Source organism: Triturus cristatus, chromosome 9 (genome assembly GCF_964204655.1).
Source record: "Triturus cristatus chromosome 9, aTriCri1.1, whole genome shotgun sequence".
NCBI lineage: Eukaryota > Metazoa > Chordata > Amphibia > Caudata > Salamandridae > Triturus > Triturus cristatus.
In genome coordinates this window covers 367,066,590-367,093,888 of record NC_140592.1, presented here as the reverse complement: position 1 = coordinate 367,093,888, position 27,299 = coordinate 367,066,590, and the positions used below count along the sequence as shown (strand labels likewise).

Sequence of the window (27,299 nt, the reverse complement as noted above, 5' to 3'; positions counted from 1 at the left end):
GGTCCCATTCCTATGGTCTCCGGACGCCCAAACAGCTTTCGACCAACTCAAGAAGGCGTTTACGTCCGCTCCCATCTTACGCCACGCCAAACCCGACCTACCCTTTGTCATGGAAGCAGATGCCTCCGATGTGGCGGTCGGAGCCATTCTGTCTCAACGTCATCCAGACACCGGACAGCTCCATCCAGTCGCCTTTATGTCCCGAAAGTTATGCCCGGCCGAGCTGAATTACACGATCTCGGAAAAAGAGCTGCTCGCCATACGAGAAGCGTTCCTGGAGTGGCGACATTGGTTGATGGGCGCTCAACATCAGGTGACGGTGTTCACTGATCACGAAACCTCCAGTTCCTTCGCTCAGCGCGACATCTCTCACCTCGCCAAAGACGATGGATGCTCTTTTTTGCGGAGTACCACTTCCTCGTCACTTTCCGGCCAGGAACTCAAAACAAGAAAGCCGACGCTTTATCCCGACAGGGACTTCCCGGCCTCCCTGCGGAGACCCCCGACCAACCTATACTGTCACCCGAGCAAGTGGTGGGCGGTATACAAACCGAGACATTTCTACAGGGAGTGAAGAAAGGGATACAGACGTTCGCCTGAGCATCCTGGCTGAAGAGCCATAAAGAATGGCGCCTGCACAGTGGCCTACCCATGTGTGGTTCTAGGGTGCTGATACCTACACTCCGGCTCCGCAAACTCGTCTTCACCTGGTGCCACGACGTGCCGTGCGCTGGTCATATGGGAGGAACAAAGACCCTGGAACAAGTGTTGCGACATTTCTGGTGGCCATCTGTCCGGCCGGATGTCCTACGGTGGGTGAAAGGCTGTCCCATCTGCGCCCAAATGAAAGCCGACCATCAGAAGAGTCAAGGCCTCCTGATGCCACTCCCGACCCCAATGAATCCCTGGGAAAGAATCTCCGTTGACTTCATCGTCGGTCTGCCAAAGGACCAAGGATGCACAGCTATAGTCGTTGTCATCGACTACCTCACAAAAATGGGACATTTTATCGCGTGCAAGCAAGTGCCCACGGCAGGTGCGTTGGCGAAACTCCTGTTGATACACGTTGTACGGCTACACGGCCTTCCCCTAGGGATCGTATCAGACAGGGGCAAGCAATTTACCGCCCGCTTCTGGAAGGTCTGGTGTGACGAACTTGGCATTCAATCCTCCCTATCCACCAGCTTCCATCCCCAAACTGATGGCCAGACTGAAAGACTGAACCAGACCTTAAAGCAGTACCTGCGATGTTACGTGGATCACGCATCGGAAACTTGGGTAGATTGGCTTTGGGTGGCAGAAATAGCATATAATAACTCCGTACATTCCTCCACGCACCACACACCCTTCTTTCTAGCGTCAGGCCATCACCCCCGTTTCCTCCCGTTTCTCCTCCCTCGCACACATGGTAGCCTTCCCGATGTACAGGGTAGACTCAACGCCATTCACTCAGCACTCAAACAAGCCCGAGATAACCTGCGCTTAGCTAAAGCACGCTATAAAGCCCAGGCCGACAAACACCACCGAGCCCCTCCGGTTTACTGCAAGGGAGACAGGGTATGGTTGTCTACAAAGCACATCCGGTTCAGAAGACCCAGCGTGTTCAATCCGAAGTTCATCGGACCGTATCCTGTGGTTCGACACGTGAACCCTGTAACGGTACAGCTACGGCTACCTCAACATCTGCGCGTACACCCTGTATTCCACGTCTCGTTGCTCAAGCCTTCCTTCTGTCCGGTTCGAAGGGTTCCGGCTCCGGTGTGGGTACACCACGAACAAGAATACTTGGTGAGACGTGTACTGGATTCCAAGTTGGTGAGAGGCAAGCTGTGGTACCTCATTGCATTGAAGGGGTATGGACCGGAGGAGAATTCCTGGGAACCTGCTTCTGCGGTGCATGCGGACCGCCTGGTGGCGGCCTTCCGCCGCCGCAGCCCTGCCAAGCCCAGTTCCTCTCTCGCCGCCGGAGGCGGTGTGAAGGGGGGTGTGCTGTCATGATCGAGCATAAGGGCAGGTGCGAATCCAAGTGACCCTCCGGTGTTGGAAAGCGCTCCAAACTACATCTCCCAGGAGGCGCAGCGACACCACGCCCCCCGTGGCCGTCAGCGCGTCCGGAAATAAAAGCCGACCCGACGCGGGGGGGCGGTGCCAATGATTCCGGATATGCCCGTCTGCCGTCAGCGACCCGCACCTTCGCAGCCCCAGCTCCAGCCTAGTTGTCGAGACTCCCCGGCTCCTACTTCCCTCCCGAGGCCCTTCGAGTTCCAGGACGTGCTCACCGCAGCCTCTTTCAACCCCACGAGTGTGAGGTGAGTGTCAGCGCCTTCGGATCCTCCCTGACGCCCACGGATTGCCGGGCCGCCATACCCCGGGTGCGCGCTCCTCTGCTCCTCGTTAGGGTGCATCGAGTGGCAGCGCGAACATCTCGGATTGGCCAGCGCGCTCCTCTGCTCCTCGTTAGGGAGCATAGAGTGGCAGCGCGAACACCTTGTATTTGGCCAGAACGTACCTGGGTGCCGAGTGCTCTCCAGTTCCTCAAACTGTCGGGGCACCGTGAGAGGGTACCCAAGTTCACCCCCGTCCTTTCCCTTTTTTGTGTTGCACTTACTTCCATTACAGAAACCGCGGACTCGGCGCTCCTCGGCCCCTCGGATACCCGGACCTGGAGTCGTAGCGCCACCGGCGGTTTCTACTGGCTCAAGACGCATTGGGCTACCCCAGCTCCGGGTTCTGGAGTCTTAGAGCCAACCCCTGAAACTGCTCTGAACCACACCGAAGACCGTGAGTTACCCCACCAGTGCTATTTAACTGGGCAACAACCACGGCCAGGACCAACCATTGATCACCCCACAGCGGAAGGAAATAGAGACAGGTAAAGCGGGGAACAGATAGGAGTAAGCTCTGACCACGGGGAGGGGAAGAAAGGCGCAGTATCTTACACGTCTGCTTGTTTAGTTTCAGGTCTCTCTCCCTGCAGAACCTTCCCTTCCTTCCCTCGCCCATCTGTCTCCCGAGTCCGAGGGTATTATACATATACCGGGCTGGGGACGGATGGGAGGGGGACCCCTCTATAGCATCAGCGTCATCCCAAGAAGAAAACCAGGGTCAGCCGCGACATAGCCTCAGCTTTTATATTTGACAAAAGAGATGATTTTAAGCTACTATTAGTATGTTACTTGTGTATAGTCCACAAATGTCATGTTTTTCTTCTTGTAATGTTATTTAAACGTGAATTATACAATGGTTAAAATCACTTGAGAAACATATTGAATATAGACATATTGTAATCATTCAAAATAATCATGCATTGTTGACATTTACAATTCAAGTTGAAACATAGATTTAAAAATTAACTGTAAGTAAATAACATATTTAAATTGATCCATGTGATCGATTCATAATGGTTCCTGTTACCGAATGCAATATACATCATTTGTATTACTGTGGATACCCAACATTTTTAATATAAATACATAATTTTGAAAAAGAATATTCTTGCAAATAACACATATATTTTCATATATTTACATAGATTAGATCATGTGTACAACCACTTTTTTGTATATACACGATCCGTCAATTAAAAAATTACTGAATTGTTTCAAACAAATCACAGCTATAATTATGAGTTTTATTCTATACAAAGCTTAGCTATTGATTATAAAAATGTCTAACTTTTCAATCATCAGTTCGCAATGTTATACATTCAGATAAATATCATGAAACATATAACGGACTGTGAATCACTACATTTTCATAGCTTCTCTTAGCAGTCTGATGCCTTTTCATCAAATTTGCTAACAACAACATCTATGACCATAAAATCCTTATAGGAATAACTATTGTCTAAACTGATTTACAGTGCATGATGAATTATCAATTTATTATTTATCCCTGAAAGGAAATATAGTACCAATTGTACCAAAGATGTTTATTTATTTTAGACTGATGTTGTCTCTCTTTGTCAGAACCAGCTCTTCTCTTGCTGGCGGTTGACACAGGAGCAGGATGACACAAGCTCCCAATTCCTCCTCTGAACTCCCCGGCCTCCACAATATCTAAATGCGTAGCCAGAAGAGCCCCAAGGGGGAAAGGGGAATTGGACAGAGAAGAGAATGCACACACTGGTGGTCTTCCTTTCTGCTTCTTCTTATGCAGTCTATCTTTTCTCTGGCTCTTGCTGTAGTTCGTGAGCTGTAAATAAACAATTACATGTAAATCACTTTCTACTTCCCTTTTCTTCCTACCTATGTCTTTCCTTATTCTCTATTGTACCCACCCTGATGCTGTGTGCCTTTGCTTCTCTTCTATGCTACTCGTTCTTCTGTTCTTAATGTTTTTTCACTGTAAGATAAATAACTTGTGGTATTATATTTCCTTCTCCCTTCCTGACCTCTCTTAGTCTTTTTTCTCTAAACTCACTTACTGGACAGGGAACGGAAGCCTTGGTTTATTTTCTTATTCTTCTTCACCTTTTATTGGTTGTTCTAACTACTGTTGCTTCTCTGTAGTTTTGTTCTTACTTTTCTGTGTCATTTGTATTCTGCCCTCAAGAGTTATCCACTCCCTATGGTTTCTTATTGACAGGAATCGGAACTCACTCGGAACTACTTAGTGTACCTTAAACCTTTTATATTCTAGACTTGAGCTGACTCAACTCGCACCAAAAACTAACGCTACACCAGAACTTGTGTTGACTTTTTAGAACGCTGTAATCTCATTCACTAGAACCGGTGCTTCAGTTAAACTTCCGCTGCTGCGAAGTTCAGAACATTTTCTCTGGTAGAAAAATGGAACAGTCTTACTTGGGGTTGCTGGCTGCTTCCAAACTCTAAATTCTCCTCAGAATTCTCGCGACGCGTAGCATCTTTTCCCTGACTAACGCGACGCGTTGAGGTAACCTCCTACTCCTCTCACAGTTCAGGTGAAGTGCGCAGCTCTCCGCGCGCCTCACCGGTATCACGCAAACCTGCCAAATCAACTAGAGCGCTAACCCGTTTCGTATTAAGGAACGCTCTGCCGCCATGTTGCATTCGACCTCGCACCAAATGCTGTTTACACAGTTTTGACAACACAGCCACCATCATTCCTTTCTTCTTATACTGGATACCTTTCTTGACATGTGACCTCTTTGTTGGGGACCTGACAGTACCCTCCCTCAAAGATCTTCCTTCCTTCCGGACCTTGCTTGTAAATCTTCTGTGGAATTCTGCTACTAGTCGTGGAGCATTTACTTCAGACTCTGGCTCCCAGGATCTTTCCTCCGGACCATAACCCTTCCAATCTAATAAGTAGTACAACTTTCCATTCTGTAGTTTAGAGTCTAAAATTTGTTGAACTTCAAACTCATTTCCTTTCTCAGTCTGAATTGGCTTTGGGGTCTTACTCAATCTAACTTCTGGTTCTGCCTTCTTTAATAAAGAAACATGAAAAACTGGGTGTATCCGCAACCTCTTAGGTAATTTTAGCTGAAAATTTAAGGTGCTAAGTTTTTTTGCAATTGGATAAGGTCCAATGTATCGTGGTTGGAACTTCCTAACCCCTTTTAATCTGATATTTTTTGTACTTAACCAAACCTTGTCTCCTACCAACAATTCTGGTTCTTTTCTTCTCTTTTTGTCTGCGTAGTGTTTATATTTTGCCTTCGCTACTGTTAGATTCTTGATAGCTCTACTATGGGCTTGTGTCAGTTGTTCTACCCAATTGGATACTGCTGGAACACCCACTTCTTGGAAGTTTAAGGAATGTTGTGGATGTCTACCTGTATTCAGAAAGAATGGAGTGTATCCAGTTGATGCATTTGTAGTGTTATTATGTGCAAATTCTGCTGCCCATAAATAATCGGGCCAATCTCCCTCCTGTTCTAAAAGACACAATCTCAGATATTGCTCCAGTTCCTGATTTGTGCGTTCTGTTTGCCCATCTGACTCTGGGTGGAAGCTAGTGGAGTATCGATTCTCTCTGTTTAAACGCTTGGTGAATGCCTTCCAGAAATGAGACAGAAACTGAGAGCCCCTATCTGACACCAAAACCTTAGGTATGCCATGTGCACGAACTACATGCTGGCTGAAAGCATCCGCTAACTCCTGGGCAGATGGTACCCCCCTCAAGGGCACAAAATGCTCCATCTTTGTAAAGGCGTCCACACACACTAGAATGGAATCATAACCATGACTAGAGGGTAAATCTACTATGAGATCTAAGGTCACAGTGTGCCAGGGAAAAGGAGGGGTGGGCAAGGGCTGTAACAGGCCTTGTGGACGTTTCCTTTCTGATTTTCCTCTTGCACAAGTCTCACAAGTCGCCACATACTGATGTATATCCTTGATCATGTTTGGCCACCAGAATCGTCTGCGCACCAATTCCTTAGTCTTGTTAATTCCCTTGTGTCCTGATAAGATGCTATCATGACATTCTTTTAAAGCCTTTAACTGCATCTCTGGAGTGGGCAAGTATAATGCTCCATGGTGATAGGGTAGTCCTTCTCGAATTTCTCTTTTGGAATCTTCTTTTAACCAACTCCTCATCTCTTCGCAACTCAAAGGATCTTCTTTCTCTTGATTTTCTACGGTTTCTTGCAAGACGGCATTGATCACTTTTTCCGCTGGAATTATTGCCTGATCCAAAACCTTTTCTGTGACTCCTTCCGTCTCTAATCTAGATAGGGCATCTGCCTTTCCATTCTGGGCTCCAGGTCGAAAGGTGATTACAAAATCATATTCAGAGAAATACAAGGACCAGCGTAGCTGTCTGGGAGTTAAAGTTCGGGCTGATTTTAAAAACTTCAAATTTCGGTGATCAGTATCCACTGTTACTACATGCCGAGCTCCCATCAAATAATGCCTCCACTCCTTGAAGGCATCCTTTATGGCCAGTAATTCTTTTTCAGTGATTGTATAATTAATTTCTGGAGGTGTTAATTTTCGAGAGCGGAAGGCCACTGGATGGAGCTGACCTGTAGTTTTGTGTCTCTGCGATAACACTCCTCCCAAGGCCAGATTCGACGCATCCGTTTCAACAAAGAATGGTTCTGCAGGATCTGGATGCAACAAAATAGGCGCTGTGGTGAAATCCTTCTTTAATTGCTCAAATGCTGCCTCTGCTTCAGCATCCCACTGGAAAGGAACTCCCTTCTTCAATAAACGTGTGATTGGGATTAACTTTTTTGAGAAAGCCTGAATAAACCTTCTATAGAAGTTGGCAAATCCTATGAAACTTTGGATTTCTTTAACTGAGGTAGGGGATTTCCACTCAGTCACTGCCTTTATCTTATGTTCATCCATGGTGATTCCTCCTGGAGCAAGTACAAATCCCAAGAATTCGACTGTGGTTACATCAAATGCACATTTGTCCAATTTGACAAATAACCCATTCTCACGAAGTCTTTGTAGTACCTTCTTGACATGTTCTTCATGAGTCTCTACTTCTGTCGAGTAAATCAATATGTCGTCAATATACACAATTGCTATTTGGTCTATGCAATCCTTCAATACATCATTAATAAAATGTTGAAATGCAGCTGGCGCTTTGCATAGCCCATATGGCATCACCTGGTATTCGAATAGACCTTGCTTCGTTCTAAACGCCGTCTTCCACTCATCGCCTTCTCTGATTCGAACCAGGTGATAAGCTCCTCGCAGATCAAGCTTGGTATAGATTTTAGCTTCTTTCACCTGGTCCAGAAGAGTGGAAATCAGAGGTAAAGGGTAACGATTCTTGATTGTTATTCGATTTATTGCCCTGTAGTCTATGCACGTGCGTAATTCTCCATTTTTCTTTGGAATGAAAAACAAAGGGGAGGATACTGGAGACTGCGAAGGTCGAATGAATCCATTCTCTAAGTATTCCGCCAGATACTTCTTTAAATGTTTATCCTCTTGTTCGGTCAAAGCATAGATTCTACTGCAGGGTAAGTTCTCTCCAGGTTCCAGGTCTATTTTACAATCATACTCCCTGTGCGGAGGTAATTTCTTTGCTTCAACTTCATTAAAGACATCCTGATATTCTCCATATTTCTTTGGTAAGGTTACCGTGTCTATCAAACAAACTGAATTTTCGTTTTCACTTAAATGATAAGCAGGAGATTCTTTTATTCCAATTTTGCAGTCTTTGAAACAATTTTCCTTGCAGTAATCCGAGTTCAAGGTTATTGTTCTTGCGGCCCAATCTATGGTGGGGTTATGCTCCGTGAGCCATGGTAACCCTAAGATCAATTGAAACTGCGGGGCGTCTATTAGATTGAATTGTAATATTTCATGATGACCTTCTGTGGTTTCTAGATGCACTGGCTCTGTGTGACTCACAATGGGGCCTGATGACAGATTGGTACCGTCCACTGCTCTGACGGGCTCACTCTTCTCCTTTCGGATTGCTAGTAATCCAATTCTCCTTGCGAATTGTAAATCGCAGAAATTACCTGTCGCTCCAGAGTCTATCATCACAGCTATCTGATTTCTCTTTTGTTCTCGATAGCTCAGAGTGACAGATATCACCAAATGAGGAGCGTCTGCTTGTAAAGTATTTGCCAAAGCATGATTCATTGGAGCTGACTTTGTTTCTGCAACCACCAGTCCAACTCCAGCTACTGGTGGCGCGTGGCGTTTTCCGCCGACTGCGTCTTGGGCTTCTTGGGGCAATCTCGAACAAAATGCCCACTTCCTCCACAATAGAGACACAATTTATTATTCCGCCTCTTCTCCTTCTCCTCCTTTATAAGAGGTCCACGGATAGTTCCTATTTGCATAGGCTCAGTTCCGCGATTTGTATCTTGCTCCTTGTGAGGCTCATATCTGGCTCTATCAAAACGCGGTACACTGGGTCGATAATCTCGTTTCTTCTCGCCTCTTCTCTCGCTCTGGCGAAAATCGATCTCCAACACTAGATCCACCAAAGCAGAGATGTCTGTGGGACGATTGGGAACTTGCGCTAAGGCATCTTTTAACTCATCCTTTAGCCCCCGATAAAATACTGCGGCTCGTTTGTTCTCTGGCCATTCCGTCTCTAACACCAACTTGTTGAATTGTGCCAAATATGCAACTAACTGTTTCCTTGTCGGATCTCTAAAAGTTCATTGTCGGTAGCTTGAGACACCTTCCGACGGTCAAAAATTTGCATGAACTCTTTCTTGAAGTCTTCTAAATTGAATAGCACAGGGTCGTTTCTGGTGACCAAAGGCATTGACCAAGCTGCGGCATCCCCACTTAAGTAGGAAAGGATAAATGCCACTCGAGACTGCGCATCTGGAAACAAGGCTGGTCTGCACATAAAGTGCAAGGAACATTGGGTTAAAAAGACTTGGGCCTTCTGGGGGTCTCCACTAAAGCGTTCTGGGGGTGCTAAGGGAATCACCGGGGATAAAGAATGTATTACTTGTGTGTTAACCCTTGACTGGGACGGAGCTGCTTCCTCAAATGAACCCAAAACTGGGGAAGATATCTTATACTCATCTCCCACAACCAAACTCCCTATTCTTTGCGCCAATTCTGTGGTGTCCTTTTTGAGTTCCCTGTTTTCTTCTCTAACGGTAATTAGTTCTCTTTGTATCTCATCCAAAATGTTTCCTAGCTTCTTTAAATCCAAACCTTCCGCCATTCTGCTCAGGTGCCTATACCTCGTGGGCACTTCACTCTGTCAGAACCAGCTCTTCTCTTGCTGGCGGTTGACACAGGAGCAGGATGACGCAAGCTCCCAATTCCTCCTCTGAACTCCCCGGCCTCCACAATATCTAAATGCGTAGCCAGCAGAGACCCAAGGGGGAAAGGGGAATTGGACAGAGAAGAGAATGCACACACTGGTGGTCTTCCTTTCTGCTTCTTCTTATGCAGTCTATCTTTTCTCTGGCTCTTGCTGTAGTTCGTGAGCTGTAAATAAACAATTACATGTAAATCACTTTCTACTTCCCTTTTCTTCCTACCTATGTCTTTCCTTATTCTCTATTGTACCCACCCTGATGCTGTGTGCCTTTGCTTCTCTTCTATGCTACTCGTTCTTCTGTTCTTAATGTTTTTTCACTGTAAGATAAATAACTTGTGTTATTATATTTCCTTCTCCCTTCCTGACCTCTCTTAGTCTTTTTTCTCTAAACTCACTTACTGGACAGAGAACGGAAGCCTTGGTTTATTTTCTTATTCTTCTTCACCTTTTATTGGTTGTTCTAACTACTGTTGCTTCTCTGTAGTTTTGTTCTTACTTTTCTGTGTCATTTGTATTCTGCCCTCAAGAGTTATCCACTCCCTATGGTTTCTTATTGACAGGAATCGGAACTCACTCGGAACTACTTAGTGTACCTTAAACCTTTTATATTCTAGACTTGAGCTGACTCAACTCGCACCAAAAACTAACGCTACACCAGAACTTGTGTTGACTTTTTAGAACGCTGTAATCTCATTCACTAGAACCGGTGCTTCAGTTAAACTTCCGCTGCTGCGAAGTTCGGAACGTTTTCTCTGGTAGAAAAATGGAACAGTCTTACTTGGGGTTGCTGGCTGCTGCCAAACTTTAAATTCTCCTCAGAATTCTCGCGACGCGTAGCTTCTTTTCCCTGACTAACGCGACGCGTTGAGGTAACCTCCTACTCCTCTCACAGTTCAGGTGAAGTGCGCAGCTCTCCGCGCGCCTCACCGGTATCACGCAAACCTGCCAAATCAACTAGAGCGCTAACCCGTTTCGGATTAAGGAACGCTCTGCCGCCATGTTGCATTCGACCTCGCACCAAATGCTGTTTACACAGTTTTGACAACACAGCCACCATCATTCCTTTCTTCTTTTACTGGATACCTTTCTTGACATGTGACCTCTTTGTTGGGGACCTGACACTCTTAAATACGCGTATGGACCTCAATTCTCTTTATCTAATGGCATATGTGTGAGCCCACACAATTTAGAGCATAAAAAGTTTCTGGCATATCTTTCACTTAAGACATGCTAGCGCATGCCATTCCGAAGCAGAGTTAAGGCCCCTATTAACAAGATCAGTGCGACAGGTCCATCTGCCTTCTTTCATTGACAATGTTTACTCAACATTATTTTGTCTCCTTGTGGGTTTCGCTACTTCAATTACCCACCAGCACATATCTTTTTCTGAATGTCTGGTTCTTCGGTAGTGGTCTACCAGTGGGGCATTGTCTACACCACATCTGATACGTGACTGAAGTTGCAGGATGCACTTTTTCACAGCCTGTATTGTTTTGCCAATATAATGTAACACACATGGACATTGAATACAGTAAATAACATTTGATGTGTTAAAGTTAGAAAACATCTTTAATGTGATCAAGATATCATTAATCACACATGTTTTAACAGTTTGGGTGGTATTGCACGCCATGCACATATTGCATCTGTGATGGCCTATTAAAGGTGTCAGTTATCTCATGTTGTCTACTGTGTTCTCCTTATTCCCACCGTATGCATGAACTAGGCGGTCTTGTAAATTTGTACCTCTTTTAAAGGAGAACATGGGTTTTTGCTCAAGTCCCGAGACACCCTTAAGTAGACTCCAATGTTTAGTGACAATCTTTTTAATGGAATTGGTATGGGTGCCAAATGTTGATACACATACCAATTGGGGGTCCTTTAAACGATCTTTAACAGTTAGCAGGTATTCTCGATCGTTATACCACGCTCGTTTCATAGATCTTTTTAGTAATCTGGATGGATAGCCCCGTGCTTTGAGTTTATCTTTTAATTTCTTAGCCCCAAAGAAATAGTCATCCTTAAAGGTACAATTCTTACGCAAACGTAAGAACTGTCCAAATGGCAATCCGTCTTTTAGTTCCTGTGGATGGTGACTTTTGTAGTTTAACAACGTATTTCTGGATGTCGGTTTTGTGTATAACGTGGTATATAGATGATTGGTCGTATCATTCTTGATTGTAATATCTAGAAAGTTCATTTTATCAGTGTCAGACTCTAACGTGAACTACAGATGTGGACTTATTGCATTTAGCCACACATGGAAAGCCTGTAGTTGTTCTTTAGAGCCTCGCCATATAAGAAAACATCGTCTATATATCTCAACCATTGGATGATATTGGCTGAGAAGGGATTAGACGCTTGGAGAATATATTCATTTTCAAAAGCTGAAACATAAATGTTAGCAATGTCCGGAGCATAAACTGCCCCCATAGCAACTCCCTTCTGTTGCTGGTAAAAGTCGCTTTCAAACAAAAAGAAGTTCTCAGATAGAGAGATTCGCACACATTCCACAATAAAATCACTTGGCACCCTGTGTGGTCTAGGTCCTGATTCTAACAGAGTTTTAAGGATAGAGAGAACCTCTTGTTAGGGAATATTAGTGTTCAAACTTTCTATGTCCATAGAGACAAGAAATTCAATGGTGGTATCAAAGTCCAGACCTTGTATGCAATTAATAACCGCCATAGTGTCTCTGATGTATGCAGGTTGGTTGATCGCGAATGGTCGTGTAAAGTAATCTGCAATTTGTGCCAAGGGTTTGCGTATGGAATCACACCCTGACACAATAGGTCGCCCTGGTGGTTGAATGTGGTTTTTATGTACCTTTGGTAACATATAGATCACCGTTACTGTCGGTGCCTTGTTAATAAGGAATGCTGCCTCTTTCTCATCAAGCCACCCTCCTTCAAAACCTAGTTTGCTCAAAGCAGCGATTTCCTTGGTGAGCCTGGCTGTAGGGTTAGTTGTCAATCTTTTATAGTGAGCAGTCACTGATAGTTGTTTCAACATTTCCTGATTATGTTTTTCCTTTTCCCAGAGAACAATCCCCCCACCCTTATCAGCTGGTTTTATAAGTGCATTGGGGAGGAATTGTAAATTCTGCAAGGCAGCTTGATAGTCTTTCGAGAAATTAGATTTAAAATGTATTTTCTCCTCAAAAAGATTCTCAATTTCTGTCAATATCGCATTTTCAAATGTTCTTATCATAGTGTTCATAGGATAGAAAGTGGACGGGTTTTTCAAGCCTGTACCCCCACTTATTGCTGGTGGGGTGTTGTTAGCAAATTCATTTCTTAGTCTAACCGTTCTAAAAAACCTGTACATTTCTAATTTGGTCTGAAACAAAACGTTCTTGTAGGTGGGTACAAACGTTAATCCTTCTGAGAGGATTGCCACTTCGTGTTCAGAAAGAATATGAGAGGACAGGTTGAATATAGGGATAGTTTGATCTGGTTCTACCATTCGTAATACTGATTGCGAGTTTGTCGAAATCTACGGGTGTATTGATTGGATACCATCCCCTCTTGCCTCCCCGCTGTCTCCACGGAGGACCCGCTCCTCTTCGTTCCTTGCCTAAAAAAACTTGATGGGATGTTGAGGGCTGCTGATCATATTGTCTATATGAAGTGTCAGCTGAATGATCACTTGCAGTGTCTGAATTGGTATCAGAAAAAGTGGTCCTCTTTCTCATTGGTTGGTTGGAACCTTGATACTCATAGAAATCTTTATTCAGAAATAAGTTTTTTCTTTTTTATATCTTCTGATGTCACTTTGGAGTTTTTCGGTCTTTTTATGAGTGTTAAACTCGTCAAATTTTTTGATGGTTTGTTAGACTTTATCAAGGAGAAATTTACTGTTAGTAATGGTGTTATCTCCCAAGATCTTTTTCTCTAAGTTTTCAATCTCTTTAGTCAATGATTTTATTTGTCTTAGGGCTGTTTCAATGCTCAGCACCATCCAAGTGCGCAAGCATTTGTTAGCTGAGAAACTGAAACAAATTTTAAACTCTTCGTCATCTATAAAGATTATCGGGATGTTTTGTATTTGAAGGCCTGTAGGAATAATATTGGCATTCAAACAATCTGTTAGAAACTTGGCGTGAAGCTCCGTATGCACTAGTTTCTTTTTGAGTCGTTCCAATTGGTTCAGATCTGATTCATATGGTAATTGTGTTGAAGGCCCCCTGTTACCAAGAAGTGAGGGCCCACCTGCTATTTTTAAAATATATTCATCCGTATAGGAAAATGTCTCCGCCTCAGACATCAATGAAGCTGTAAAGCTATACAAATCTGTAAAACACACAACCACTTGAGAAAGTAGCCCACAACAGACAACTGTCTGCTCTATAAACAATTGAATAAAATGGGAAACCCAATCTACCCTTGAGGGCCTGGGCAAATCAGATGAACGGGTAGAAATCGTCTTCAAGGGATTTATTTAGGAAACTTTGTTATATTGCTTTTGATATATTTTGTTAGCTGCAAGAGTTATTAATAGACTTGCTAGAGAGATATTATTCAGATACTATTTATCCAAGAAATATTTTTGTTCTTTCTGAAGACATCAGAACCAAGGAACCAATCACAAAACAATAAATATTCAAAACACGGGTATATATAGAAAAATGTTTTATCTTTTGAAATTTATCAAGGGTACTACACAGTTTATACAAACAATGTAGCAAGAGGAAAATAAATACAGTCGTATAATCCTTCAGTGTCACTATTGTCAACACTTCTTCTCGATATATGTTATTTTCCAGAAGTGAGTGTAAGTGTCGACATTTCGGTCTCTATGCATTTGTCCATGAGACCATCTTCAGGACTATCATAAATTTAAAAGTTGACCCCTAGTAAAACATGAAATAAATAATAATTACCATGTATGAATTTAAACTGTACATTCTTTTATTTACAAAACTTAATTAATACACCCGCGTAAATAACTTCTCATTTCTCAAGTAAAAGAATTTCACATCAATGAAGTTTAAAAATATCTCAAGGTGTATATATTATGTAACAACCTAAGAACTCATAAACATTATTTCTAACCATAACAACACAAACATTGATTCATATATATCCAATTTTATCAAAAACATGATTTTCATAGGTCTATTTTAAGTGAGCACTATAATTTGATCTAAAGCCAAACATCATGTTATTGCATACATATTACTCTGAAATTAATTTGTACATGGAGCAGAAAAATGTAGCAAAACAATTTATTGGAAATCATCTTATCTTATAATCCATCAACAACAAATTCAAACAACCACAGCATATATTTTTAGAGTTATTTTAAAAGAGTCATGTTGTGGAGTCAGAGCAATGGTGAATACACATAGCTCACTCCCATCCTAAAATGCCCTGCCATTATTTGGGATTAGTTGGAAAACCTGTTTCTTGATTCTCCATGAATAAGCAGATAGCAATCCTTAAGAAGTTTAATTGTGAGGGTGATATTGTACCCATCATTACTGAAACAGGATTATAGACTGCCTGGATTGTTGCATAAAAACCACTCTTATTAGCTAGAAGTTTATTAGAACCTATTTTACACATGGCCCGGGTTGTATTGTCCATTTTATTCATTAAAATATGGATCTAGCTTTTCTATTATAGCAAGTGTGACTTAGTTAGAGAGGAAACAAATACCTGAATGATGTTTCCAAAAATTCAAGAATTATAGAATGGAGTTGATATGCATATGTCAAATTGATCGTCGTTCTGTAGCTCTATTAATCAAAAACAATACATCAATTTGAGTTCATTAATCTTTATCCATATATATATTTTAGTCATATATTTAATCTTCTTACCTACTTTATTTAGTACAAATAAACATAAAAAAATACAGGTAGATGAACTCTGGCACTTGTTGGACGGTATAATTGAATTTCCAGTCCTCAGCGACTTCTCAATTCAAGGAATTTAATCTAAAAAACAATTTACATGTGATTTGAATCAATATTGAGTTGATATGGAGTCGGGAGTAAAGTGTAAATGGCCCTATCTTTTCTAAGTCATACCTGTTAGGTTTTTGTAACACAGCGAAAATACGGCAGTCTTCCGTCGGATTGGTATCAACCCGACTGCCGGTTAAGCTCGCATTTATACTTTGTTTGGAGCGCGAAAGAGGACTAGCCTCATGCGTCTCCTTAGACATGAATCTAACTGTGGTGGCCATCTTAAACAACCTCTTTACTAGTCGTATACTGCTGTTTATATACAGAATATCTATTATTGTTAAACTATGGGGCAATTTCGCGTAAATTATGGTCTCAACTTTTATATTTGACGAAAGAGATAATTTTAAGCTACTATTAGTATATGTTACTTGTGTATAGTCCACAAATGTCATGTTTTTACTCTTGTAATGGTATTTAAACGTGAATTATACAATGGTGAAAATCACTTGAGAAACATATTAAATATAGACGTATTGTATTCATTCAAAATAATCATGCATTGTTGACATTTACAATTCAAGGTGAAACATAGATTTAAAAATTAACCGTAAGTAAATAATAGATTTAAATTGATCCATGTGATCGTTTCATAATGGTTCCTGTTACCGAATGCAATATACATCATTTGTATTACTGTGGATACCCAACATTTTTAATAAAATACATAGTTTTGAAAAAGAATAATCTTACAAATAACACATATATTTTCATATATTTACATAGATTAGATCATGTGTACAACCACTTTTTTATATATACACGATCCATCAATTTAAAAATTACTGAATTGTTTCAAACAAATTACATCTATAATTATGAGTTTTATTCTATACAAAGCTAAGCTATTGATTATAAAAATGTCTAACTTTTCAATCATCAGTTCTCAATGTTATACATTCAGATAAATATCATGAAACATATAACGGTCTGTGAATCACTACATTTTCATAGCTTCTCTTAGCAGTCTGATGCCTTTTCATCAAATTTGCTCACAACAACATCTATGACCATAAAATCCTTGTAGGAATAACTATTGTCTAAACTGATTTACAGTGCATGATGAATTTTCAATCTATTATTTATCCCTGAAAGGAAATATAGTACCAATTGTACCAAAGATGTTTTTTATTTATTTTAGACTGATATTGTCCCTCTTAAATTCGCGTATGGACCTCAATTCTTTTTATCTAATGGCACCTGTGTGAGCCCACACAATTTATAGCATAAAAAGTTTCTGAAATATCTTTCACTTAAGACATGCTACGGCATGCCATTCCGAAGCAGAGTTAAGGCCACTGTTAACAAGATCAGGGGGGCGTGGCCAAGCCGGCGGCGAAGATGGCTGCCTTCTAGAGAAGCTCTCCATGCTGGACCGACCCAGTGGCAAAATTCCCCCGAACCAGGCGAAGCATTCCGCCCCATTCCGAGCGGTACTGATGGCAGAGGCAGCGCTGCGTCGGCGGAGTTAAAATCAGCGCTCCAGCTCCAGCGGGACAGATTGCAAACACTGACGGCTGCGGGGACCGGGCCTGCCGGCGCAACCGCCTCGAGTGCCTGGACGGGCCCGCATTGCGTGTTCACCCCGCTGCCGGCTGCCGGGCTCAGCGTCGCTGGACTCTGCAAGGAGGTAGGCGGCTTACATCGGTTCCCCCCCTGCCGGCCGGTGGCTGACTCCAGCGTCCCTCTCTCGGCTTGGTGGCACCTCCCTCCCCTTGATCCACGGAGGGTAAATCGGGCACGGCGGGGGACAGGGCCCCCGCGCCTGACCCATCAGGGTTGGAGTGCCGGCCTGAGGTGGCGGGCGGGCTGATGGGTTGGGCTGAGGAGAGAGACTACGTTATGCCCCTAGATGCCTCGCTGGAGTGGATGAACTGGGGCACACACGTGCGGCGGCTGTGCCGTGGACTGTGGAATGCTAGACTTGCGGCGCACCACCTTTAGGATCGGACCCTTCAGCTGACAGTGCCACATCACCACAGTGAACAGCGCAGCTCTGCCCAAAATTCACAGGGGAACTTTACATGTGGCTTACCCGCCTTTTGCTTGCGGAAACCCTTCCTGCTGGGCTCCTGCGCTCTTCCGCAGCCTAGGCCTTTATAGACTGTGCACAACAGCTGCTACGCAGCCCAGATTCCCCCTGGAGCCCACGGAGTACGTGGCCAGAGCGACTTGCATCATGGGAGTTCCTGAGACGACACCTACAGGCCGGATGGACCTTTTTGTGGTGAAGCTCCTTACAGACCTGTTTGGCAGCGAGGCGTTCACTCCCGGATTTGTCGTAGAACACGCGCACAGATCACTTGGCCCAAGACCAAATCCAGGCCTACCCCCCGCGGCTTATCATTGCACGGCTCCTGAATTTCCGTGACCGCAATGCAGCATTAAGAATGGCAAGGGAGCGCGGAGTAATTGAATGGCAGGGATCAAAGCTGTCCTTCTACCCGGACTTTACCCGGATGGTTCAGCAGGCGAGATGGAAATTCCAGGGAGTGAAGGCCACGCTTCGCAACCTTGGGCTGAAATATGGAATTATATATCCGGCGAGGCTGAAGATAGACTTTGATGGCAGGTCCAAAATATTCGATACCTCCACAGAAGCTCAGGAATTTTGTCGCACATACAGGGCGCGGAACACACAGACCTCGACAGAAGGCGTACAGGCCTCACCTCCACACAGCGGATCAGATGCTAGCGCTGATCTTTTTTCAAACTCTGGAACTGGTTTAGGGTTTGATTGCATTTACTGACTTTCGTATTGCATTTACTGCCTTTCTTATTTGCGATGGGGATTTCGCACGGTTTAACGTTACATGCTGTTATTTCACTTGGTTGGTTTAGCGCGAGAGCTGCTACCCCCTCTGGGTGTATCCTTTGTGTTTAACTCAGTACATACAAGGGGTCCACCTTCTGTTCCTTGGTCGTTAGCCTTACGGTCCCTATGACCAACGGGCAGGCGAATGTTGAAAGGGTAGGCCACCTTCGGGATGGAGGGTGGCTGGGTGGGTGTGGAAGTGGGTACAAGTACACATTGTTGTGGTTATATTGCACACTTTATTGGAACAACGCTTGCCATGTTGATGCTGCGAACACGTCCTGACAGATTAGAGCTCAAACACTGGCCAAATATCACGGTTAGGTAACATTCAGGGGCCCTCGGCCGTCACTTTTATGTCCTGAAATATCAGGGGGCTTAATAACACTCGCAAACAGCGGCAGGTGATCCACTATCTCATGCGGCATAAGGTTGACATTGCATACCTGCAGGAGACACACCTCCCCGATACTGATTCTGCAAATTTTGGCACTAGCTGGGGCCCGCATAGATTTTTCACCAATTACAGTAACTACGCCAGGGGCACAGCCATATTGATCCATAGGAGGGTTCCTTTCACACTCACAGACGTGATCTGTGACCCTGAGGGCAGGTACATGATGGTCACTGGCACCCTGCATGGTCACACGGTCACCTTGGTAAATGTGTATGCACCAAATGTAGATGCCCCGGATTTTTTCTATGACCTGAACGCACGGATTACAAAACTAAGTCCCCATGCATTACTCCTGGGTGGTGACCTCAACTTAATGATTCACCCCGCCCTGGACAGCACCTCCAGGGCGTTGGACGCCAAGCCACGTGCGCGGCGTGCCTTGAGAGACCTCTGTAAACAACACACTTTAATTGACATTTGGCGGCGGCGCAACCCTGCCCTTACTGCCTATACCCATTGCTCTAGCCCACACAACACCTGGTCAATTATTGACTACTGGCTGATCTCTACTGCAGCCGTGGACTGGTTTGTATCCCACACCATGCTTCCCTGCACGTACTCCGATCACTCTCCAATAGTGTTACACTTAAACCTCCCACGCCCAGAGGGATATGAGAGGCAATGGCGCTTCCCTGGTAGGGCCCTTCAAGACGACCTGTTCAAGGCTGAGGTCAGGGAAGCGATAGAGGACTATTTCGAACTTAATACCGGTTCAGTGGACACCGCAGCAGTTTTGTGGGAAGGTTTCAAGGCCGTGATAAGGGGGTATGCATTTCCAAGCAGGCGGGGGTGCTTCGAGATCTCAGACGTGCGATGTCTCGCATTGAGAAGGAAATAGCGGGGATAGACTCCCAACTTGCAATGCTCCCAGACACAGCGGCTCGGGCCACGAGACGGACCGTGTTGTTGGAGTATAGGGACACAGCGGAGCGCAAGATTCTGTACATGGGGAAATACCACACGGCTAGACGGTACGGGGAGGGGGAGCGGCCTGGCAGAGTCCTTACAGCAAGAACTATATCACAGAACTACACTCCGCTAACGGCACTACCCTTACTTCCACGGAGTCTATCCAAGATGAATTCCTAAATTACTACACCACTCTATACACGTCCAGGGCAAACCCTGATGGCACGGCACTGACTGCATATTTAGACGAAATTGCACGGTTTTTTCTTGAGAAGCATATGCTTGATTTCATGGCAGTGCCAATCTCCGTGGCAGATGTTCTCCTTGCCATCTAGAGACTGCCCCGGGATTGGATGGTTACACGGGGGACTTCTATGAGGAATTTAGGGATATCTTGGCCCCCCAGTTGATCGAGGTGTACGCTGAGGCCTTGGAAAATCAAAGCCTTCCTCCCACAATGCACTAAGCGGTGATTATTCTGCTTCCAAAGCCGGGGAAAGACCCTACACAGTGCGGCTCCTACCGACCACAATCCCTGCCGAATTGGGACTACAAAATCCTGGCGAAAGTGCTCGCTAACAAACTTTCGCAGCTGATGGAGTTTATCATTTCCCCAATGCAGTCGGGCTTCGTACCCACACGCGCCACTTCCTTGAACCTCCGAACACTGTTCTCTGTATTGCACAGAATCCAACTGGAAGTTCCTGCAGCAGCGGTATTACTAGACGCTGAGAAAGCATTTGATTCTTTAGAGTGGCCGTTCCCAGTGAAAGTAATGCAGCGCATGGGCCTACCTTATAGTTTTATCGCGATTGTCTCCTTGCGATACATAGGCCCTTCGGCCCGACTACGCCTAAACGGTACTTTGTCCAAGCCGTTTCATTTGCACCGTGGGACTAGACAGGGTTGTCCTCTTTCCCCGCTATTATTCATTTTAGCGATGGACCCACTAGTCCGGCACTTCCAAGAGCGTTATCTGCATAGAGGTTTACAATTCAGAATTGGCCCGCTCTTGGCCTCCCTCTACGCAGATGACACAATCCTGTATGTCCGGGAGCCTCAGCTAAATCTGGCTCCTTTAATTCGGGAAATTATCCGCTTTGGCAGTTTTTCGGGGCTGGGCATCAATTGGCACAAGTCTATTATATTCCCACTAACAGAGTCCACGGTCCGATGGGACTGTGAATTCCATCTGGAATGGTGCCAAGACTCGGTGAAATATCTCAGCATCCACATACACTTGGACACCACCCAAATCATACGCTTGAATTATGGGCAAACCTTTCAGAAACTAGAGGAGCAGGTGGACAGATGGCTAAGACTACCCTTGTCTCTAGCTGGCAGAGTGGCCATCATGAAAATGGTGGTTCTCCCCAAATTGCTATATTTGTTCAATAATATCCCTGTGCCCCTGTCGGACGGTTTCTTTCGCACTTTAAGGTCACTTATGATCCGGCTGGTGTGGGGTGGTAGGTGCCCCCGAGTTCGCTGGTCCATATTGACCCTGCCTTATGACAGAGGAGGTTTCAGTGTCCCAGACTTTCAATTGTACTATTTGGTGGCGCAGTGCCGATATGCGCATGCCTGGTTTCACCCCAATGCCCGCATCCCGTATCTAAGACCGGAGGCAGACTTGGTTCTTCCAGACAAATTGAGCGAGATCCTACCAGGTGGTTTCCCTCGAGACAAGCAGGATATTCAGACAGTGTCTACAACTGCCTGGGGCTGGGACAGACTGCGCAGGCGTATGGGGGCCACATCTTTATATTCCTCTGCCCTTCCCTTGCCCAACACCAGATGGTTCCCACTTACTGGAGAGCAGATAATACAGCGCACATTAGCAACAGCGGACATAGCTAAGATAGGTGACCTATTTCCAGGGTGGCATGTCTTCTCAATAGACGAAGACGACAGATTCCTAGATTGCAATTTTATGACCCGCTTCCTCAAGTGCAGACTGAGGGCTGCCTTACGTGCGGAGTTTCCCTCGTTCCCGGTAGAGCCGGAGGTGTTCCCCCCGCTCGGCCTGGTCCTGGAGGATACGGGTGGATCTTGCCTTGTTGCTAAAATGTACAGGACTTGCGCTCAGATTCTTCTTGTGGACGACTCCAGGGTCAGGAGGGAGTGGGAGGCGGATGTGGGCGGGGCGATCACGGATGACCAATGGAAGAAGTGCTGTGGGGTCACCGGGGACATCTCACTTAACAGTCGTCATAAGTTACTATATTTTAAATTTCTCCGCCACACTTATTACACACCTGCCATGGCCCACAAAATCGATGCTTCCAAACCTCACAACTGCTTGAAATGTAACGCCCCGCATGCTGGTTTCCTTAATCTGGCCTGGACCTGCCCTCGCTTACAGACCTATTGGGTGGAGATAGACGAAGCATTGGGGAAAATCATTGAGATCCCTCTAGTCCCCCTTCCAGAAATCGCCCTCCTGGGCTACACAGTTCAGATTCCCAAGAAGACTAGGAGATTGGCATCCCTGGGGCTGCTACTGGTGAAGAGGGAGGTAGCCATCCACTGGGGTAGGAAAACAGTGCACAAGTTACAAGACTGGTTGTGTAGCCTGGTGTATTGCAACACTAATGCAGAGTTATACGCCAGCTTGATACCGCCAACATCCCGTCCCAAAGACATATGGGGACCTCTGCGAGCATACTTGGACACGGCCAGGCTAGCCTCTGCCTGACAAATTAACGATGGCAAAGTGCCGGAGGGAGTTGGCTGAGACAGGTGCCACACACTGCCACACAACACGACATGGCGTAAGTTTGTGGTGAGGTTACGACCCAGTATATCCACAGGAAAGAGTCTGTTTAAACTTTGTAAGATGGTGTAGGGAGGGTGGGTGGGAGCGAGGGAGGGGGGTTGGAATTTGGTGCCTATTGGGCGTTGCCACTGTGTGAATCAATATTTTCTTTCCATTTTTGTAGTATGCACTGTCAGGTACGATGTGTTCCTTTTTTGAGTGTGCGATAACTATATGTAATGCAATGTGAATTGCTTCTTTATTTGAGAAAAATAAAGTGTTAAAAAAAATAAAAATAAAACAAGATCAGTGCGACAGATCCATCTGCCTTCTTTCATTGACAATGTTTGTTCAACATTATTTTGTCTCCTTGTGGGTTTCACTACTTCAATTACCCACCAGCACATATCTTTTTCTGAATGTCCGGTTCTTCGGCAGTGGTCTATCAGTGGGGCATTGTCTACACTACACCTGATACGTGACTGATGTTGCAGGATGCACTTTTTCACAGCCTGTATTGTTTTGCCAATATAATGTAACCCACATGGACATTGGATACAGTAAATAACATTCGATGTGTTACAGTTAGAAAACATCTTTAATGTGATCGAGATATCATTGATCACAAATGTTTTAACAGTTTGGGTGGTATTGCACGCAAAGCACATGTTGCATCTGTGATGGCCTATTAAAGGTGTCAGTAGTCTCATGTTGTCTACTGTGTTCTCCTTATTCTCACTGTATGTATGAACTAGGCGGTCTTGTAAATTTGTACCTCTTTTAAAGGAGAACATGGGTTTTTGCTCAAGTCCCGAGACACCCTTAAGTAGACTCCAATGTTTAGTGACAATCTTTTTAATGGAATTGGTATGGGTGCCAAATGTTGATACACACACCAATTGGGGGTCCTTTAGACGATCTTTAACAGTTAGCAGGGATTCTCGATTGTTATACCACGAGCCCCGTGCTTTGAGTTTATCTTTTAATTTCTTAGCCTCAAAGAAATAGTCATCTTTGAAGGTACAATTCCTGTGCAAACGTAAGAACTGTCCAAATGGCAATCCGTCTTTTAGTGCCTGTGGATGGTGACTTTTGTAGTTTAACAACGTATTTCTGGATGTCGGTTTTGTGTATAGCGTGGTATATAGATGATTGGTCGTATCATTCTTGATTGTAATATCTAGAAAGTTCATTTTATCAGTGTCAAACTCCAACGTGAACTGCAGATGTGGACTTATTGCATTTAGCCACACATGGAAAGCCTATAGTTGTTCTTTAGAGCCTCGCCATCTAAGATAAACATCGTCTATATATCTCACCCATTGGGTGATATTGGCTGAGAAGGGATTAGACACTTGGAGAATATATTCATTTTCAAAAGCTGAAACATAATTGTTATCAATGTCCGGAGCATAAAATGCCCCCATAGCGACTCCCTTCTGTTGCTGGTAAAAGTCGCTTTCAAATAAAAAGAAGATCTCACATAGAGAGATTCACACACATTCCACAATAAAATCACTTGGTACCCTGTGTGGTCTAGGTCTTGATTCTAACAGAGTGTTAAGGATAGAGAGAACCTCTTGTTGGGGAAAATTAGTGTACAAACTTTCTATGTCCATAGAGACAAGAAATTCAATGGTGGGATCAAAGTCCAGACCTTCTATCCGATTAATAACCGCCATAGTGTCTCTGATGTATGCAGGTTGGTTGATCTTGAATGGTCTATAAAGTAATCTGCATATTGTGCCAAGGGTTTGAGTATGGAATTACACCCTGACACAATAGGTCGCCTTTGTGGTTGAATGTGGTGTTTATGTACCTTTGGTAACATATAGATCACCAGTACTGTTGGTGCCTTGTTAATAAGGAATGCTGCCTCTTTCTCATCAAGCCAGCCTCCTTCAAAACCTAGTTTGCTCAAAGCAGTGATTTCCTTGGTGAGCCTGGCTGTAGGGTTAGTTGTCAATCTTTTATAGTGAGCAGTCACTGATAGTTGTTTCAACATTTCCTGATTATATTTTTCCTTTTCTCAGAGAACAATCCCCCCACCCTTATCAGCTGGTTTTATAAGCGCATTGGGGAGGGATTGTAAATTCTGCAAGGGAGCTTGATGGTCTTTCGAGAAATTACTTTTAAAATGTATTTTCTCCTTAAAAAGATTCTCAATTTCTGTCAATATCGCATTTTCAAATGTTATTATTTCCTTTCTTATCATGGTGTTCATAGGATAGAAAGTGGACGGGTTTTTCAAGCCTGTACACCCACTTATTGCTGGTGTGGTGTTGTTAGCAAAGTAATGTATTAGTCTAACCGTTCTAAAAAACCTGTACATTTCTAATTTGGTCTGAAACAAATCGTTCTTGTAGGTGGGTATAAACTTCGTGTTCAGAAAGCATATGAGAGGACAGGTTGAATATAGGGATAGTTTGATCTGGTTCTACCATTCATTATATTTGGGTTTCCCATTTCATTCAATTGTATTAGAGGGTGGGCAGGTGTGTGAGTGGCTGTTAGGTGAGTCAGTGGCTGATTGAGTGGCTGCATAGGTGTGTGAGTAGCTGTATGGATGACAGTGGCTATGTGTGTGGCTGTATGGGTACAGCACTAGATGCGTGAGTGGCTGTTTAGTTTACTGAATAGTTGTTTGAATATGTGTATAGGTGAGTGGGTGTGAGTGCCTGTATTGGAGAGTGAATGTCTATTTGAGTAGGTGTATTAGTGAGTGAGTGGGTACTGATTGGTTAAATGATTGTGTGAATGGATATGTAAGCAGTTGTGTGAATTAGTAAGCAGGTGCATGAGTATCTGTATGGATGAGTGTGAGAGTGCATGAATAGTTGTATGGGTGTGTGAATGGGTGTATGGGTTACTAAGTTGCTGTTTGAGTGGCTGTATGGGTGAATGAGTAGATGTGTGACTGACTATATGGATGAGTAAGGGAGCGTTAAAGAGGGTCTATGGAGCGTATGTGGTTATCTAAGTGACTGTTTAGATGACTGAGTATATGTGTGAGTATCTGTATGAGTAAGTGAGTGGATATATGAGTATATGTATGGGTGAGTGACAGGTTGTGTGAGTGCCTGTAAGAGTGAGTGAGTGGGTATATGAGAAGTTATATGCATGAGTGAGCGGGTGTGTGAGTACTTGTATGGTTCAGTGAATGGGTATGTGAGTAGTTATGTGGGAATGGATGTATGAGGGGTTCTATGGGGGTATGCGTGGGTGTGTGAGAAGTTCTGTGGATGATGCCACCAGTGATGTCATTTGAGATGTCATCAGTGATGTCACTCACCATGTCATGAGTGATGTAATATGTGAGGTCATAAGCATTGCATTGCATGGGTGTAAGTTATAGTTAGCAAAGGTAACTATAACTGCTACATGTCACTGGTTTTTATGTGAGTGAAATGTGAGGCTAACTATAACGTCCCTGTAACCTTTGTTTTTCCAAGTGAATTTCTAAGGTTTTTTTAAATTCCAATTTCTAACTATAATGTCCCTGTAACCTTTGTTTTTGTCATTGAATTTCTGAGGTTTTTTAAATTCTGTTTCTTAACAATAACGTCCCTATACCTTTGTTTTTTTCAGTGAATTTCTAGGGTTTTTCTAAAAAGAATTCCAAAACTGAAACCTGTAATGTTTCACAGTGGATGTGTGAGTACCTGTTTGGGTCTGTTATTGGGTGTACCACTGTTCGGGTGGATCTGTGAGTAGGAGTTTGAATGTTTCAGAGGGTATCTGAGGCTGTCTAAGAATGTGTTAGTGGGTTTGTGAGTGGCTGTGTGAATACCTCTGTGAGTTTGTCATTGGTTGAGTCAGAGCAAGCATGTGTTTGTGAGTGGCAGTGCAAGTGCTGCTTTGGATCTTTGGGTGGGTATGTTAGTGTGTTTATGGCTGAGTGTCAGTGGTGTTATTGTTTTTGTGGATTTCCATACTTAGTATATATAAAGGGTAGAACCATGTTTTCTGCTCCTACAAGGAGATGTCTTTAAAGAATTCCTTCATCACACTCACTAAAGTTCTGATTTTACTCCAATGTATTTATGATGCATGCACTTGTCAAGGATTTCAGATCTTTTTCAATATGAATTTTTAGAGGGAACGTTTTTGGTTTCTACTCGCCCAGCCTAAGAAGATAGATTTGTTTCCATTTTTCTCAAGTGGAGCTTTACCTGGGGCATGTGCTATGTTTATTTTTGTAAATGTTTGATGTAGAGATTTAATGCATCTAAAATGATCATGAAGATCTGAATAGAATCACATTTTCCTAAGAAAAATCCAAAGTTTTCTGTAAAATGTGTACTCATCTGCGTTATTTTGTACTGGGAAATTACTTTCTATGTGGTCATCATACAAATTTTCACTGTATATTATACACTACACCTGCATAATGGACCACCCATTTATGTATTTCCCTGTGTCACTCCTTGTCATTTGTTTCAGTGGATTAAAAACTGGGTTTTTTTTCTAAATTTTTAATCGCCACAAATTCATCATGAATTTGGCTGCTAAGAGTTTTCTGGTTTCGCTAAAAAGTAGCGAAAACGGTGTATTTAAAAAAAATATTGTAAAACATACATACACATATTGTACTTAATGTTTGACAATAGCAGTTTACTAATATAGTATTTAAACTTCTATTTTTGTAATAATTTTAATGTAAAGCACTTCTTAATTGTATTTCCCGTCTTTGCAA

General features: G+C 43.8%; 1 protein-coding gene across 4 annotated transcripts in view; it reads right to left on the bottom strand.

The window, feature by feature from the left end:
- Window positions 1–14,349: 14,349 nt before the first annotated feature.
- LOC146797955 (uncharacterized) overlaps window positions 14,350–27,299 on the bottom strand; it is a 68,054-nt gene continuing 55,104 nt past the window's right edge. For all 4 annotated transcript variants that reach the window (XR_014969083.1, XR_014969082.1, XM_085627812.1 and 1 more), the window contains one exon: window positions 14,350–14,545. The gene's annotated coding sequence lies outside the window, so the exon portion shown is untranslated. The remainder of the gene's footprint in view (window positions 14,546–27,299) is intronic.